General features: G+C 47.5%; 1 protein-coding gene across 2 annotated transcripts in view; it reads right to left on the bottom strand.

Moving 5' to 3' along the window:
- The window catches only part of ASCC2 (activating signal cointegrator 1 complex subunit 2), a 44,076-nt gene extending 28,096 nt beyond the window's left edge, over window positions 1-15,980 (bottom strand). The window contains exon 1 of one of the 2 annotated variants that reach the window (XM_029049386.2): window positions 15,932-15,980. The gene's annotated coding sequence lies outside the window, so the exon portion shown is untranslated. Of the gene's footprint in view, window positions 1-8,960; window positions 9,066-15,931 lie in introns of those variants that run through there. The other variant, XM_029049387.2, reaches the window with a different exon arrangement.
- Between the last annotated feature and the right edge of the window lie 375 nt (window positions 15,981-16,355).

The following is a 16,355-nucleotide window of genomic DNA, read 5'->3' as shown; positions in this document are numbered from 1 at the left end:
TAATGCCATCCTTCTCACTGCGCCTCCATCTTCCCCTGCCCGTGTTCCGCCTCTGGCCTGGAACGCCCTCCCTCAAATTCCACAGACAATGATTCTCTCCACCTTCAAAGCCTTAGTGAAAGCCCATCTCCTCCACTCGGTCTTTCCTAAGCTCCCCCTTTCCTCTTCTTCCACTCCCTTCTGCGTCTCCCTGACCTGCTCCCTTAATTCTTTCCCCCTCTCAGCTTCAGAGCACTTGTGTACGTAGCTGTCATTTATTTGTTTATATTCATGTCTGCCTCCTCCCCACCCAGACTATAAGCTCACTGTGGGCAGGGAATGTGTCCGTTAATTGTTGTATAATAATAATGATGGCATTTAAGGGCTTACTATGTTCTAAGCATTGGGGGGATACAAGGTCATCAGGTTGCCCCTTAAGGGGCTCACAGTTTTAACCCCCATTTTACAGATGAGGTAACTGAGGTCCAGAGAAAGTTAAATGACTTGCCCCAAGTCAAACAGCTGAGCAGAGCCGGGATTAGAACCCATGACTGACTCCCAAGCCCGGACTCTTTCCACTGAGCCACGCTGTATTGTATTCTCCTGAGCCCTCAGTCCAGTGCTCTGCACATAGAAAGCACTCAATAAATCGGATCAAATGACTCGAATGAATGAGAACCGACCTAGTGCCCTGAATCAATCAATCGTATTTACTGAGCGCTTACTGTGTGCGAAGCATTGTACTAAACGCTTGGGATAGTACAACAACAGTTACATTCCCTGCCCACAACAAGCCTACAGTCTAGAGCGGGAGACAGGCATTAATATACATAAATTACAGATATATACATACGTGCTGTGGATTCGCATGTGTGCTTGAAGCCGATAAAGAGGAGAGTTTCTAGTCTGGTCTCTAAAGCCCCCAAATAGTCACTTTCTGCCCTTTTCCAGTCCTCCTCGCCCCCATACACACCCCCTAAAATCCCCATCCCCATTTCGCCCCCACACTCACCGGGCAGACAAGGTTAAGTAAGGTTTAATTGCTAAAGAAGAGGAACTTGTATTTCAGGGAGCAGCTGATCAGAGTCACGTGTACCCCTCAAACAAAAGGAAACGTGACGGACACACCTTTTCTCTTCTTCAGAATGGGCAGTCTGGTTCCCTCGGCCTCCTCAGACTCGGTTTTAACCTGCTTTATTTTATTTTCATTCATTCACTCATTCGATGGTATTTACTGAGCACCTACTGAGCACTGTACTGAGTGCTTGGAAAGTATAATTCAGCAATAAAGAGAGACAATCCCTGCTCACCCCGGGCTTACAGTCTAGAAGAGGGGAGACAGACATCGTAACCATTAAACAGGCATCAATGTAAATACAATTATGGATATATACACATCAAAACAAGTTAACAGTCATCAATATAAATAGAATTATAGATATGTTCTATTATACACAAGCGGTGTGGGGCGGGGGGTGGAGCAAAGGGAGAGAGTCGGGGCGACGCGGAGGGGAAGGGGTGCTGAGTAAAGGGGTGCTTAGGTCTGTATTTTACTTATTTATGTATCTTCTCATCTTTCCAAACCCTGGCTGTTACCAGTTGTCTCACCGGGCTCCCTCCTTGCTCCCCTATTGAAAATAATTTGTGTCTGCTTGTCTGTCCCCCTACCATTTATGAATGTCTCTCTATACTCGATTACTTCCTCCTATCTGTAATTTATTTTATTATCACCGACCTGGGCTAGATTGTAAACTCCCTGAGGGCAGGGAGAGGCAACAGGTCTAATTCCATTGTACTTTTCTAAGGACTCAGTACAGTGTTCTGCACACAGGCGCTCAATAAATACCTCATCCGTAAAATGGGGATTAAGGCTGTGAGCCCCACGTGGGACAACCTGATTACCCTGTATCTACCCCAGCGCTTAGAACATTGCGTGGCACACAGTAAACGCTTAAATATCATCATCATCAGGTTATGGGACCAATCTTACCGCCTGAAGTGCCTAATTATGTCTGCACTCTCCACTAAACAGTGGTTTGTTGCTATTGTTCTTGTCTGTCCGTCTCCCCAGACTGGACTGTGGGCCGGTCAGGGGGCAGGGACTGTCTCTATCTGTTGCCAATTTGTACATTCCAAGCGCTTAGTACAGTGCTCTGCACATAGTAAGCGCTCAAGAAATACTATTGAATGAATGAATGAATGGTATGTGGGTTATGTTTCTGGGTTCAGCAGCAGAAGCATCAACAGCGTTTCTATTCTGAGCCGTGACCCCGGGAGCGTACACGGAAAGCCAATCCGCCAAGGCCGGGCCTTAAAATAGACCCTTCAAGGACTCAAATTCCACTTCAACCAAGTGCCCTGAACTCTACTGGGCTCCACGCGTGGCCAGAAGGAAGCAGCCTGGCCTAGAGGAAGAGCCCAGGCCTGGGAGTCAGAACGACCTGGGTCCTCATCCCGGCTCCGTCACTTGTCTGCTGTGTGACCCTGGGCAAGTCACTTCACTTCTCCATGCCTCGGTTTCCTTATCTGGAAAATGGGGATTAAAACTGTGAGCCCGACTCTCCCCCACTTCAAAGTCTTATTGAAGGCCCATCTCCTCCAAGACGCCTTCCCAGACTGAGCCCCACTTTTCCTCATCCTTCACTCCCTTCTGCTTCACCCTGACTTGCTCCCTTTGCTCTTCCCCCTTCTCCCAGCCCCACAGCACTTAGGTAGTCATCTGTAATTTTATTTATTTGTATTGATGTCTATCTCCCCGCCTCTAGGCTGTGAGCTCGATGTGGGCAGGGAATGTCACCGTTTATGGTTGTGCTGTACTTTCCCAAGCGCTTAATACAGTGCTCTGCACACAGTAAGCACTCAATAAATATGATCGAATGAATGGACGAATGAGTGACACGGACTGTGTTCAGCCCCATTAGCTTGTCTCCACCCCAAGGCTTAGAACAGTGCTTGACACATAGTAAGTGCTTAAAAAAGACCATCATTATTAGGCCACAGGCTATCTGGCTAGCTGCTTTGGCTCTCAGGTGACAGTTTGGCCACTGCTGATCTGTAAGCCTGAGGCAGGGATCGACCACTGTGAAGGATTATTGATTCCCGATCACATTTAGTAAGCGCTTCCCTTGGGTGGTGGGAGATAATAATAATAATAATTGAGGTATCTGTTAAGTGCTTACAATGTGCCAGGCACTGGGGGGGATACATGCAAATTGGGTAGGACACAGTCCCTGGGCCACCTGGGGCTCACAGTCTCCATCCCCATTTTACAGATGAGGTGACGGAGGCACAGAAAGGTGAAGTGACTTGCCTAAGGTCACCCAGCAGACACGTGGCAGAGCCGGGATGAGAACCCGTGACCTTCTGACTCCCAGGCCCGGGCTCTATCGACTAGGCCGTGTACTAAACGCTGGGGTAGATCCAAGCTAATGAGGTTGGACACAGTCCGTGTCCCACTTGGGGCTCAGAGTCTTAACCCCCATTTTACAGAGGCGAGAGCTGAGGCCCAGAGATGTGAAACAACCTGCCCAAGGTCACGCAGCGGCCAAGTGGTGGAGCCGGGATTAGGACGTAGGTCCTTCTGACTCCCAGGCCCGGGTGCCAGGCACAAGACCACACTTCTTCTCAGTATGCCAGCTTTCACTCATTTATTCAATCGTATTTATTGAGCTCTTACTTCTTTCTGGGTTGGCTAAAATGTCCCTCGGGCTCTCTCAAGGTTCTAGTCGGGAATAGAATGCAGCGTTAACGAAAAGTTCACGTGGTGGAAAGCAGAAGACAAATAAGATATTCAAAAAGAGAACAGTTAGAAATTTGTTTGGATGGAAAGTGATTTTACGGCCTGGCATATCCTCGCTCTTGTTTCCACCCCGGCCGCCGAATCGCAGCAGGCCGGAGTCACTGAAATCGGTCAAAAAGCCGAGAGCAGCGTTCTCTGAAATCCCGTCTCAATCAGTCGTATATTTCGAGGACTTACTGTGTGCAGAGCACTGTTCTAAGTGCTTGGGAGAGGACGGTCGAGCAGCATTCCCTGCATACAGGGAGTCTCCATGGTATTGGCATGGAATGGAGATGTTTGAAACTTCAGAGGTTTCATGGCACAAAGTGAAGCAGTGTAGCGTAGTGGATAGAGCCCGGGACTGGGAGTCAGAAGATCATGGGTTCTTGTCCTGGCTCTGCCATTAGTCTGCTGTGTGACCTTGGGCAAGTCACCTCACTTCTCTGGTCCTCAGTTACCTCATCTGCAAGATGGGGATTAAGATGATGTTTTATGATGAGGGACTGGGTTCAACATGAGTAGCTTGTATCTACCCCAGCGCTTAGTACAGTGTCTGGCACATAATAAGCACTTAACAAATACCATGGGGGGTGCAACCTATTTTATTCAAAATGGAAGGAATTTGGGGTGCAACCTAAACAAAATCCACCTCCCCTCATATTAGCAAACTGGATATTTTTCTCTCTGGGCAAAAGGTGAATCACTTCACTGAAGCTGTGGAGTGAAATATGACTGATGTATAGAAGGGGATATCATCACCCTATTTTATAATAATAATAATTTTGATATTTGTTAAGCCCTTACTATGTGCAGGCATTCTACTAAGCACTGGGGCAAGATACAAAGAAATAGGGTTGGACACTGTCCCTGTCCCACACGGGGCTCACAGTCTCCATCCCCATTTTACAGATGAGGTGACGGAGGCACAGAGAGGTGAAGTGACTTACCTAAGGTCACTCAGAGACAAGTGGCGGAGGCAGGATTAGAACCCAAATCTTTCTGACTCCTGACCGCACCTCTTCTCTTTAGGCTCAGTGGAAGACATTTCTTGGAAAACAGAAAAAACCCTTAAGATTGCCATTCCTGCTCTGGAATCTGCAAGTTTCCTTGTGGGCAGGGAATGTCACTGTTTACTGTTGTAATGTACTTTCCCAAGCGCTTACTACAGTGTTCTGCACACAGTAAGCACTTAATACGATTGAATGAAGTTTAAACTTCCCATCTATCAGGTTTTGGCTTTTTTTTTTTGACTTGGATCTCTCTCTCCACCCTTTTTTGCTCTCTGTACCCCTTTTTCTCTCTGTCTCTTCTCTCTTTCTCTTCCCTCTCTGTTTCTGTCCCTTTCTCTCATATAATAATAATAATAATGGTATTTGTTAAGCGCTTACTATGTGCGTATCTCTTTCCCTCTGCCTCTACTGTTCTTTCACTCATGTTTCTGTTTCTTGGTGTGTGTGTCTCTGTCTCTTTCCTCAATCAATCAACTGTATTTATTGAGCTCTTACTGCGTGCAGAGCACTGTATGAAATGCTTGGGAGCGTACAATACCAAAGAGTTAGTAGACATGGTCCTTGCCCACAACGAGCTTCCAGTCTAGAAGGGGAGAAAGATAGTAAATTATGGATTTCTTTATAATATTTATAAGCTCTTACTGTGAGTCAAGCACTGCTCCAAGCCCAAGGGTAGATACAAGTTGATGAGGTTGGAAAGAGTCCCTGTTCCACAAGTGGCTCACAGACTAAATAGGAGGGAGAACAGGTATTTCAACCCCATTTTGCAGGTGAGGAAACTGAGGCCCAGAGAAGCCAAGTGACTTACTCAAGGTCATACAGCGGGCAAGTGGCGGAGCCCGGGTCAGAATCCAGGTCCTCTCATTCTGGTGCCCAGATTTCTATCCACTAGGTCACGCTGCTTTACATATTTACATAAGTGCTCTGGGGCTGAGGGTGAGATGCATCAAGAAGCTGCAGGGCTCAGTGGAAAGAACACGGGCTTGGGAGTCAGAGGTCATGGGTTCTAATCCTAGCTCCTCCACTTGTCAGCTGGGTGACTTTGGGCAAGTCACTTCTCTGTGCCTCAGTTTCCACATCTGTAAAATGGGGATTAAGACTGTGAGCCCCATGTGGGACAACCTGATCACCTTGCGGCATGTAGCGTGGCTCCGTGGAAATAATAATGTTGGTATTTGTTAAGCGCTTACTATGTGCAGAGCACTGTTCTAAGCGCTGGGGTAAACACAGGGGAATCAGGTCGTCCCACGTGGGGCTCACAGTCTTAATCCCCATTTTACAGATGAGGGAACTGAGGCACAGAGAAGTTAAGTGACTTGCCCACAGTCACACAGCTGACAAGTGGCAGAGCTGGGATTCGAACTCATGAGCCCTGACTCCAAAGCCCGTGCTCTTTCCACTGCGCCACGCTGCTCCTCATAAAGAGCCCGGGCTTGGGAGACAGAGCTCATGGGTTCGAATCCCGGCTCTGCCACTTGGCAGCTGTGACTGTGGGCAAGTCACTTCACTTCTCTGCACCTCAGTTCCCTCATCTGGAAAATGGGGATGAAGACTGTGAGCCTCATGTGGGACAACCTGATTACCCCGTATACCCCAGCGCTTAGAACAGCGCTCTGCACATAGTAAGCGCTTAACAAATACCAACATTATTATTATTATTATATCCCCACCCCCAGTGCTTAGAGCAGTGCTTGGCACATACTAAGTGCTTAACAAATACCATCATTAAGGGGTGCAAATTCAAATGCCAGGGTGATGCACAAGGGGAAATGATGACTTCCTCTCTCTTTTACTCCCCTCATCCTCTCTCTTCTTTCTCTCCCTCCCTCTCTCTTCTCTGACTCTCTCCCTTGATCTCTGTCTCTGTGTCTCCTCCTCTTCTCCACCCTTCTCTCCATCTCCACCCTCTCCCAATCAAAGTTCAACTCCAGCCCTGTGCCTCATTCATCCTTCTGCCTCAGCATATGATCACTGTAGTTAAAAAAAACAGGTTACACTAGTCCAACATCAACCTAGTGTACTAGTCACGCTTAACCCCAACATCCTCCTTAGAAAAACAAACGCCAAGACAAAAGTTTGGGCTTTCTATCTTCTAGACGTCGGAGAATCGAGCTGCGCGAACCGTACTGGAAGATCAAAGATGTTTAGGATGTTTGATCTTGTCCAGTAGGGATGTCTGGATTGCGTTAGCTCCTCCTCATCATCAAGCGCTTACTGTGTGCAGAGCACTGTACAAAGCGTTTGGCAGAGTAAGACAACAGAGTTGGCGGATACGTTCCCTGCCCACGACCAACTTCCAGTCTAGAGCAGGAGATCGGCTCTGTCACGTCACTTTGAGACTGTTCGAATCAATCGATGGTATTTATTGTGCACCTGCTATAATAATAATAATAATAACGGAGGCATTTGTTAAGCACTTACTCTGTGCCGAACACTGTCCTAAGCGATTGGGAGAGGGCAATATGACAATTAGCGGACACGTTCCCTGCCCATAACGAGCTTACGGTTATTTTTCTGACCTCTGCAGGTTCATGGAATTGGCTTGCAAAGACTTTTTGAGCTCATGGGTAAAAGACAGACAAGATTTGCTACGATTAAATGGGTCTCGAGCTCCTGCGCCAGGAACTTTTTCATCGTTTTATCTTAACTGTTCGACAGCATTTCCTCTTAATTTCCAGTGCATCAGTGTTGATTTTCTTTTGATGCCTGGAATTCTGCCTGGTGCCATCACACCCGTAACTGACTCTACATGAATTCTGAAGAATGATAATGCTGTTGAAAATCTGAAATAATTCATCGATGGCTCGAACAAAATAATAGCTCCGAATTCTTCTGCCTTTATCTGCATTTACATTTCAGAAGATACAGAAGATACAGGTTGTTCCTTCCAGTCTGCTGTGTGACAGACTGGGCAAGTCATTTCGCTTCTTTGGGCCTCAGTGACCTCAACTGTAAAATGGAACTTAAGACAGTGAGCTGAATGTGGGACGGGGACTATGTCCAACCTAATTACCTTGTATCTACCTCAGCGCTTAATACAGTGCCTGGCACAAAATAGGCATTTAACAAATACCACAATTAAAGATTGATTGATTTCTGGTGCTCTCTGGGAGTAAATTTAGGCCTGAGAAACAACATCGGTGAGAACTAATATTATTACTATTATTATGGTATTTGTTAAGCACTTACTATGTGCTGAGCACTGTTCTAAACTTTGGGGTAGATACAAGGTCATCAGGTGGTTGTCCCACATGGGCTTTAATCCCCATTTTACAGATGAGGTCGCTCAGGCACAGAGAAGAGAAGCTACTTGCCCACGGTCACACAGCAGGCAGGAGGCAGATTTGAACCCATGCCATCTGACTCCCAACCCCGTGGTCTTTCCACTAAGCCACACTGCTTCCCCAAGGAAGGAGTGTGGGTCTAGTGGCTACAGCTGGGCCTGGGAGTCAGAAGGACCTGGGGTCTAATCCCGGCTCCACCACTTGCCTGCTGTGTGACCTTGGGTAAGTCACTTTGCTCCTCCGGGCCTCCGTTCCTTCATTTATAAAATGGAGATTAAGAATCTGAGCCCCATGAGAAGCAGCGTGACTCAGTGGAAAGAGCACGGGTTTTGGAGTCAGAGGTCATGAGTTCGAATCCCAGGTTTGCCACTTGTCAGCTGTGTGACTGTGGGCAAGTCACTTCACTTCTCTGGGCCTCAGTTACCTCATCTGTAAAATGGGGATTAAGACTGTAAGCCCCATGTGGGACAACCTGATTCCCCTATGTCTACCCGAGTGCTTAGAACAGTGCTCTGCACATAGTAAGCGCTTAACAAATACCAACATTATTATTATGTGGGATGTGGACTTTGTCCACCCGACTAGCTTGTATCTTCCCCAGCGCTTAGTACAGTGCCTGGCACATAGTAAGCGCTTAAGAGAAACCGTTAAAAACGCAAAAAACTTTTAAGAGATCAAAGTCTCCCACAGGCACAATGCTCTCCCGCTTCTGCGCGTCACCAGTCCCTCCCCCAGGAGCCTCAATTCACACCACGTCCGAACTGCCCATTGTGCCCTGGAGTTTTTTAGTTTGTTTGTTAAATAATATCCAATCCAGGGGGGGAAAAAAAGAACCATTAAATGAGAGAGGGAAACAATGAACTGGGAGGTTTCAATGAGGTTTAAGGTTTAAATCGGGCAAGCTCTCACCTGCTCTTTTTTCTACGATCTGATACCTTTTTCAGTGGAGGCGGAGAAGAGACAGGAGCGATACTTCAGCGGACGTAGTAGGGGAGTTGGACGCCAACCCATCTTTTCCTTCCCCCACTGAAGGCTCAGGTTTGACGTCAATTGATGCTTGATAATGTTTTTGAGTGGTTAATGAGCTCCTAGCACTGACAAGGGGGCCTTAGAGGATAGGTGATTTTTTTTTAGGATGTTTTGAAGGTTGGAGGAGTGGTAGTCTGCCCTATAGTGAAGCAGTGTGGCCTAGTGGAAAGAGCCCGGGCCTGGAAGTCAGAGGATGTGGATCCTCAACCCGACCCCGCCACATGCCTGCTGTGTGACCCTGGGAAAGTCACTTCTCTGGGCCATAGTGACCTCCTCTGTAAAACAGGGATTAAGACCGTGAGCCCCATGTGGGACAGGGACTGGGTCCGACCTGATTACCTTGTGTCTAACCCAGTACTTAAAACAGCGCTTGGCACGTAATAAGCACTTAAATACCACGATTATTACTATTACCTGAAGAGGTAGGGAACTCCAGGCCAGAGGAAGGACGTGGGCGAGGGGTCGTAGGTGAGAGATGAGATCGAGGTACAGAGAGTAGTTTGGTGTTAGAGGAGCGAAGTGTGCGGGATTTAAAAATTTTTTAAATGGTATTTGTTAAGTGCTTAAAATTCATTCATTCAGTCATATTTATTGAGCAATTACTGTGTGCAGAGCACTGTATTAAGGGCTTGGGAGAGGATGATATGACAATCAACAGACATTCCCTGCCCACAATGAGCTGCAGTCTGGAGGGGCAGGCAGACATTAACAGGAATCAATAAATGACAGATAGGGACATAAGCGCCGTGGGGTTGGAAGGGGGGAATAAAGGGAGCAAGTCAGGGAGATGCAGTAAGGAGAGGGAGAAGAGGAAAGAAGGGCCTAGTCAGGGAAGGCCTGTTGGAGGAGATGGGCCTTCAAATAAGGCTTTGAAGTCGGGGAGAATGATCGTCTGTCTGATATGAGGAGGGAGGGCGTTCCAGGTCAGAGGCAGGATGTGGGCGAGAGGTCGGGGGTGAGATAGACGAGACCGAAGTACAGCATGAAGGTTAGCGGCACCAGAGGAGCGAAGTGTACAGGCTGGGTTGTAGTAGGAGAGCAGCGAGGTGAGGTAGGAGGAGGCAAGGGGATGGAGGGCTTTAAAGCCGATGGTAAGGAATTTTTGTTTGACGTGGAGGTAGATGAGCAATGGATCTAAGACTGTGAGCTCGTTGTAGGCAGGGAATATCTGTTTACTGTCATATTGTACTTTCCCAAGCACTTAGTTCAGTGCTCTGCACACAGTAAATGGTCAATAAATATGATCGAATGAATGGATGAACCACCGGAGGTTCTTGAGGAGCAGGGAAACGTGGACTGAACTTTTTTGTAGACAAATGATCCGGGCAGCAGACTGTGAAGTATGAACTGGAGTCAGGAGCAGCATGGCCTAATGGAAAAAGCCTGGGCGTCCAAAGACTTGGGTTCCAATTCCAGCTCTGTCGCTTACCTGCTGTGTGACCTTGGGCAAATCACTATCCTTGGTCTGTGTTTCAGTTGCCTTATCTGTGAGCCCCATCTGGGACATGATTATCTTCTATTTACCCAAGCGCTGTGTACACTGCTTGGCAAATAGTAAGCACTTAAACATCACAATTATTAATAGCAACAATAATAATTAGACAAAAGTAATAGCAGGAGACTGTCCAATGTGGATGGGGGGTAGTTCAGTAAGCACTCAATAAATTAATTCATTCAATCCTATCTATTGAGCATTCACTGTGTGCAGAGCACCGTACTAAGTGCTTGGAAAGTACAATTCAGCAGTAGAGAGAGACAATCCCTGCGCACACCGGGCTTACAGTCTAGAAGTGGGGAGACAGACATCGAAACAAGAAAACAGGCATCAATATAAATAAATAGAATTATAACTACTCATCAGACCAAGTAAACAGGCATCAATACAAATAGAGTTATAGATATATACGTATATACTTAAGTGCTTTGGGCGGGGGAGAAGAACAAAGGGAACGAGTCGAGGTGACGCGGATGGGAGGGGGAGTTGAGGAGTAGGGGGGCTTAGTCTGGGAAAGCCTCTTGGAGGAGGTGAGCCTTCAGTAGGGCTTTGAAGTGGGGGGGAAGAGTCATTGGTGGATTTGAGGAGGGAGGGCGTTCCAGGCCTGAGGTAGGACATGGGCCAGGGGTGGACAGAGGGACAGGCGAGATGGAGGCGCAGTGATAAGGTTAACACCAGAGGAGCAGAGCGTGTGGGCTGGGATGCAGAAGGAGAGAAGGGAGGTGAGGTAAGAAGGGCAAGGTGATGGAGAGCTTTGAAGCCAATAGTGAGGTTCAATAAATACGATTGAATATTTCTGACTTTCTCATAGCTTCCCATCCAGCTTTCTGACTTCATTCCTACTTATTGACCCTTTACTGTGTGCAAACCTGTACTAAGTGCTTGGGAGATGACAGTGTAACAACCAACAGACACGTTCCTGCCCACAGCGAACTCACAGTCTAGAGATAAGTGGGGTATTTAAGTGCCTACATGTGCTAAGCACTGTCCCTGTCCCACACAGAGCCTTGAAGCCTAAGGGGTAAGAAGACTGGGGACTGAGGAGAAAACCAAGGGCCAGAGAGGTGAAACGACTTGCCCAAGGTCACACAGCAGGCCGGTGGCGGAGCCGGGATTAGCAGCTAAAATCTCCCAGCCCCCAGGTCTGGGTTCTGTCCTTTGGACGCTGCGGCTTCTCACCGCGAGAAGACTAATGGATTGCAGTCTTCATTCTGACCAACGCGGATTTGGTGTTCAGTTGTGGGTCCCGCTGGGACGGATAGCAGAAGGGATTGGAAATCATCCATCACACCCATTCTCCTTATGGCAAGTCATTCCATCTCATGTGGCTCTTGGGTTGCCGGTTTCTAAATTGGCTCTAATAATTAGTACCTCCCTTTCGCAGATGCTGAACCTTAATTACTATTTGCAAAGCAGCCTAAGATCTTCGATGAAAGGCAGTTTGAGGAGATGGTATTGGCGTGAGTAATCAGGCTGGAATTTATTTGGGAGGGCACAGTGTGTCATATCTAGAGAGGGGAAATATGGATTTTTAATGGTAAACAACTCAAAAATTCCTCCAGATCTCACTTGGTATTTCATTAGCAATGCCTCTGGACAATTCAATCAGTTAATGAATCAGTGGTATTTTTTGAATGCTCACTTTATTTTAATGGGATTTGTTAAGCGCTTACTATGTGCCAGACACTGTACTAAGTGCTGGGGTAGATGCAAACTAAGCAGGTTGGGCACAGACCATGTCCCACGTGGAGCTCCCATCTTAATCCCCATTTTTCAGAGAGGAAACTGAGGCACAGAGAAGCAGTGTGGTCTAGTGGCTAGAGCCCGGGCCTGGGAGTGAGAAGGACCTGGGTCCCAATCCCGGCTCTTGACACCTGTCTGCTGAGTGACCTTGGGCAAGCCACTTCACCGGGCCTCAGTTACCTCATCTGTAAAATAGGGATTAAGATTGAGGTCCACGAGGGACAGAGACTGTGTCCAACCTGATTAGTTTGGATCTACTCCAGTGCTTAGCACATAGTAAGTGCTTAATGAATGTCATAAAAAAAAAAAGGTTGGAGGCAGCAATCTCCATTCCACATGGGACTCAAAAATCAGGGAATGGATTTATTGTACTCTCCCCAGCGCTTAGTACAGTCCCTTGCATAAAGTAAGCTCTCAAATATGATTGAGTGAATAAATGATTTAAAATCTAGAGGAGAGAAAACAGGTATTGAATCCCCATTTGCAGATATGGAAGCTGAGGCCCAGAGAAGGGAAGATTTGCCCAAGGTCAAACAGCAGGCAAGTGTTGGAGTCGGAATTAGAACCTAGGTCCCCTGAATCCCAGGCCGGGCTCTTTCCACTAGGCCACCCTGCTCTCCTAACTGTTGTGGATGGGCAGAAATATGGAAGCATTTATGCGTCGGGAGACTGGGAGTTAATCGGGGAAGACTTGTTGGAAGAGGTGGGCTTTCTGAAGGGCTTTGAATCTGGGGAGGACTGCGGCCTGTGGGATCTGGTGGGGAATCACGAGAACGAGGGGACGGAGACCGGGGACTTGAGAATGAGATACGATTAAAATCAGTCGGTGGTATCTATTGAGCTCTTACTTTGTGCAGAGCGCTGCACTCAGCAATAATCGATCGATCAGTGGTAATTATTATTAATACTTGTGGTAGTCGTGAAGCGCTTACTATGTGCCAAGCACTGTTCTAAGCGCTGGGATAGATATAGGGTAATCAGGTTGTCCCATGTGGGGTTCACACTTTTAATCCCCGTTTTACAAGTGAGGTGACTGAGGCACAGAAAAGTTAAGTGACTTGGCCAAAGTCACAAAGCAGATAAGTGACGGAGGCGGGATTAGAACCCACATCCTCTGACTCCCAAGCCCGTGTGCATTATATATAACAATAAGAATATTATAATTAATAAATGCCACTGATTGAGCGATTGATTACTGCTTAGTACAGTTATTAATAATTATAATATTTAAGTGCTTACTTTGTGCCAGACTCTGTACTAATCACTGGGGTGGATACAGTCAATCAGGCCGGACATAGTCCCTCTCCCAGGTGGGGCTCACAGTCTCGATTCCCATTTCACAGACGAGGCAAGCGAGGCCCAGAGAAGTGAAGTGCCTTGCCCAAAATCCCATAGCAGAGAAGTGGCGGAGTGGGGATTAGAACTCAGATCCTCCCGACTCCCAGGCCCGGGCTCTATCCACTGGGCCGCACTGTTTCTCTTGCAGGGAATATCTTTGGGATTAAGTTCAAGGCAACCTGATCTGAGCCGGTCAGGTGCTGTTAGGTGACTTGACCAAGGGCTCTCCTCCCCAATTTTAGAAACCCACTTCAAAGAGGCCCAAGGAGCTGGACAAACAACTTCAGCTTTGAGAGTAGCAGGAAGTAGCTTATAAAGCAGGTTTCTTTGAGGCGTAAGAAGGGCAGCCTAGGTCACCGAGGGAAAGAGGAAGGCCTATAGAGTCCTTCTGAAGCCCTGATTAAGTCTTTTCTCCCCCCTTTTAGTACGGGTCTATCAATCGCATTTATCGATTAGTTGCAGTGGATAGGAAACTCTACTTAGGGGTTGAGAGTTGCAACAGAGATAAAACGCATAATCCCTCACCTCAAGGAGTTTACAATTAGATTGTGAACTACCAAATTGGGTCTACCAAATTATTACACTCTCCCGAGCATTTAACACAGTGCTCTGCCCACAGTAAGCACGATCTCAGTGTCACCGGTTGATTGATTAAAAGGAATTATTTTTTTTTAAAGGCATCCTTAAGTGTTTACTCTCTTCCAGCCCCTGTACTAAGAGCTGGGGCTCATGGTGGAAGGGTTTTTTTTACATTTTAATGGTATATGCTAAACAATTACTACAAGCCTTGTGCTGTATTAAGCTCCAAGGTACAGACAAGATAATCAGGGTTGGAATCAGTCCCTGTCCCACATGGCGTTCACAGTCTAATTTTTTTTTTTAAGTGGTATTTAAAAAGGGCTCAGTCTGTGCCAGGTGCTGTATTAAGTGCTGGGGTAGATTCAAGATAATCAGGTTGGACCCACCTAAGGGTCACGGTTTTAATCCCTATTTTAGATGAGATAAATGAGACACAGAGAAATTAAGTGATTTGCCTAAGGTCACGCAGCAGACAAGTGGCAGAGAGTTGGAGAGAAAAGAATTAAATTCCCATTTTACAGATTTTTCACCTCATGAATGTAACGTGAGAAGTAGCATAGCAAAGTGGATGGAGCAGGGACCTGAGAATCAGAAGGTCCTGGGTTCTAATCCCAGCTCGGCCGCTTGTCCGATGTGTCCATACCTCACTCGGCTGCCCAGATGATCTTTTTACCGAAACGCTCAGACCATGTCACCGCCCCCCTCCTCAAAAATCTCCAGTGGTTGCCTATCCACCTCCATATCAAATAAAAACTCCTCATTATTGGCTTTAAAGCTGTCCATCCCCTTGCCCCCTTCTTACCTCACCTCCCTTCTCTCCTTCTCCATCCCAGCCCGCACACTCCGCTCCTCTGGTGCCGCGAACCTTCTCACTGGGCCTCATTCTTGCCCGTCCCACCGTCGACCCCTGGAACACCCTCCCTCCTCAAATCCACCAATGACTCCCGCCCCTTCAAAGCCCTACTGAAGGTTCACCTCCTCCAAGAGGCCTTCCCAGACTAAGCTTCCCTTTTTTCAGCTTCCACTCCCTTCTAGGTCACCTTGACTCGCTTCCTTTGCTCTTCCCCCTCTCCCGGCCCCACAGCACTTATAATAATAATGTTGGTATTTGTTAAGCGCTTACTATGTGCAGAGCACTGTTCTAAGCTCTGGGGTAGATACAGGGTCATCAGGTTGTCCCATGTGAGGTTCACAGTCTTAGTCCCCATTTTATAGATGAGGGAACTGAGGCCTTGAGAAGCGAAGTGACTTGCCCAAAGTCACACAGCTGAGAGTTGGCGGAGCCGGGATTCGAACCCATGACCCCTGACTCCCAAGCCCGGGTTCTTTCCACTGAGCCACGCCGCTTTTCTACAGGCTCACACTCTGGGGGGAGAGACAGACATCGGTTAGACTGTAAGCCCGTGAAAAGGCAGGGACTGTCTCTCTCTGTTACCGATTTGTCCATTTTCTAAGCGCTTAGTCCAGTGCTCTGCACGTAGTAAGCGCTCAATAAATCCTATTGAATGAATGACAGATACAAGGTCACCCAGACGACAGATGGCGGAGGTAGGATTCGAACTCACATCCTCTGACTCCAAATCCTCGTTCTTTCCACTAAACCACGCTGCTTCTAATAATAATAGCAATGATTTTTCAGTACACTGCAGGCATATTTGAAGTCAGCTCTGGGGTTACTAAAATGGAGTAAAATGACCTAGGTGTCAGGAGTGGTGGGGGCTGTGGGTCAGGGCCAAGCGAGCCATCGTCCAGTCCTCAATCTCCCGGGGGTCGCCTGTCGTTGGCCGGCCGCTAGGGGGCGGGGCGGAGGCGCCCCTGCGGAGCCGGCCACGCCCCCATAGCGGCACGTGATACGTCACGTCCAATCATAGAGAGCCTCCGACGGAGGCCACGCCCCCTTTTGAAGCCCCTCCCCCTCCATTACCTCATCTGTAAAATTCATTCATTCCCTCGTCTTTATTAATATTAATAATAATGTTGGTATTTGTTAAGGGCTTACTATGTGCAGAGCACTGTTCTAAGCGCTGGGGGAGATACAGCATTATTATTATTATTACAGGGTCATCAGGTTGTCCCACGTGAGGCTCACGGTTCATCCCCATTTTACAGATGAGGTAACC

This window comes from Ornithorhynchus anatinus, chromosome 21, assembly GCF_004115215.2.
Source record: "Ornithorhynchus anatinus isolate Pmale09 chromosome 21, mOrnAna1.pri.v4, whole genome shotgun sequence".
Taxonomy (NCBI): domain Eukaryota; kingdom Metazoa; phylum Chordata; class Mammalia; order Monotremata; family Ornithorhynchidae; genus Ornithorhynchus; species Ornithorhynchus anatinus.
This window is presented reverse-complemented; position numbering and strand designations above follow the sequence as displayed.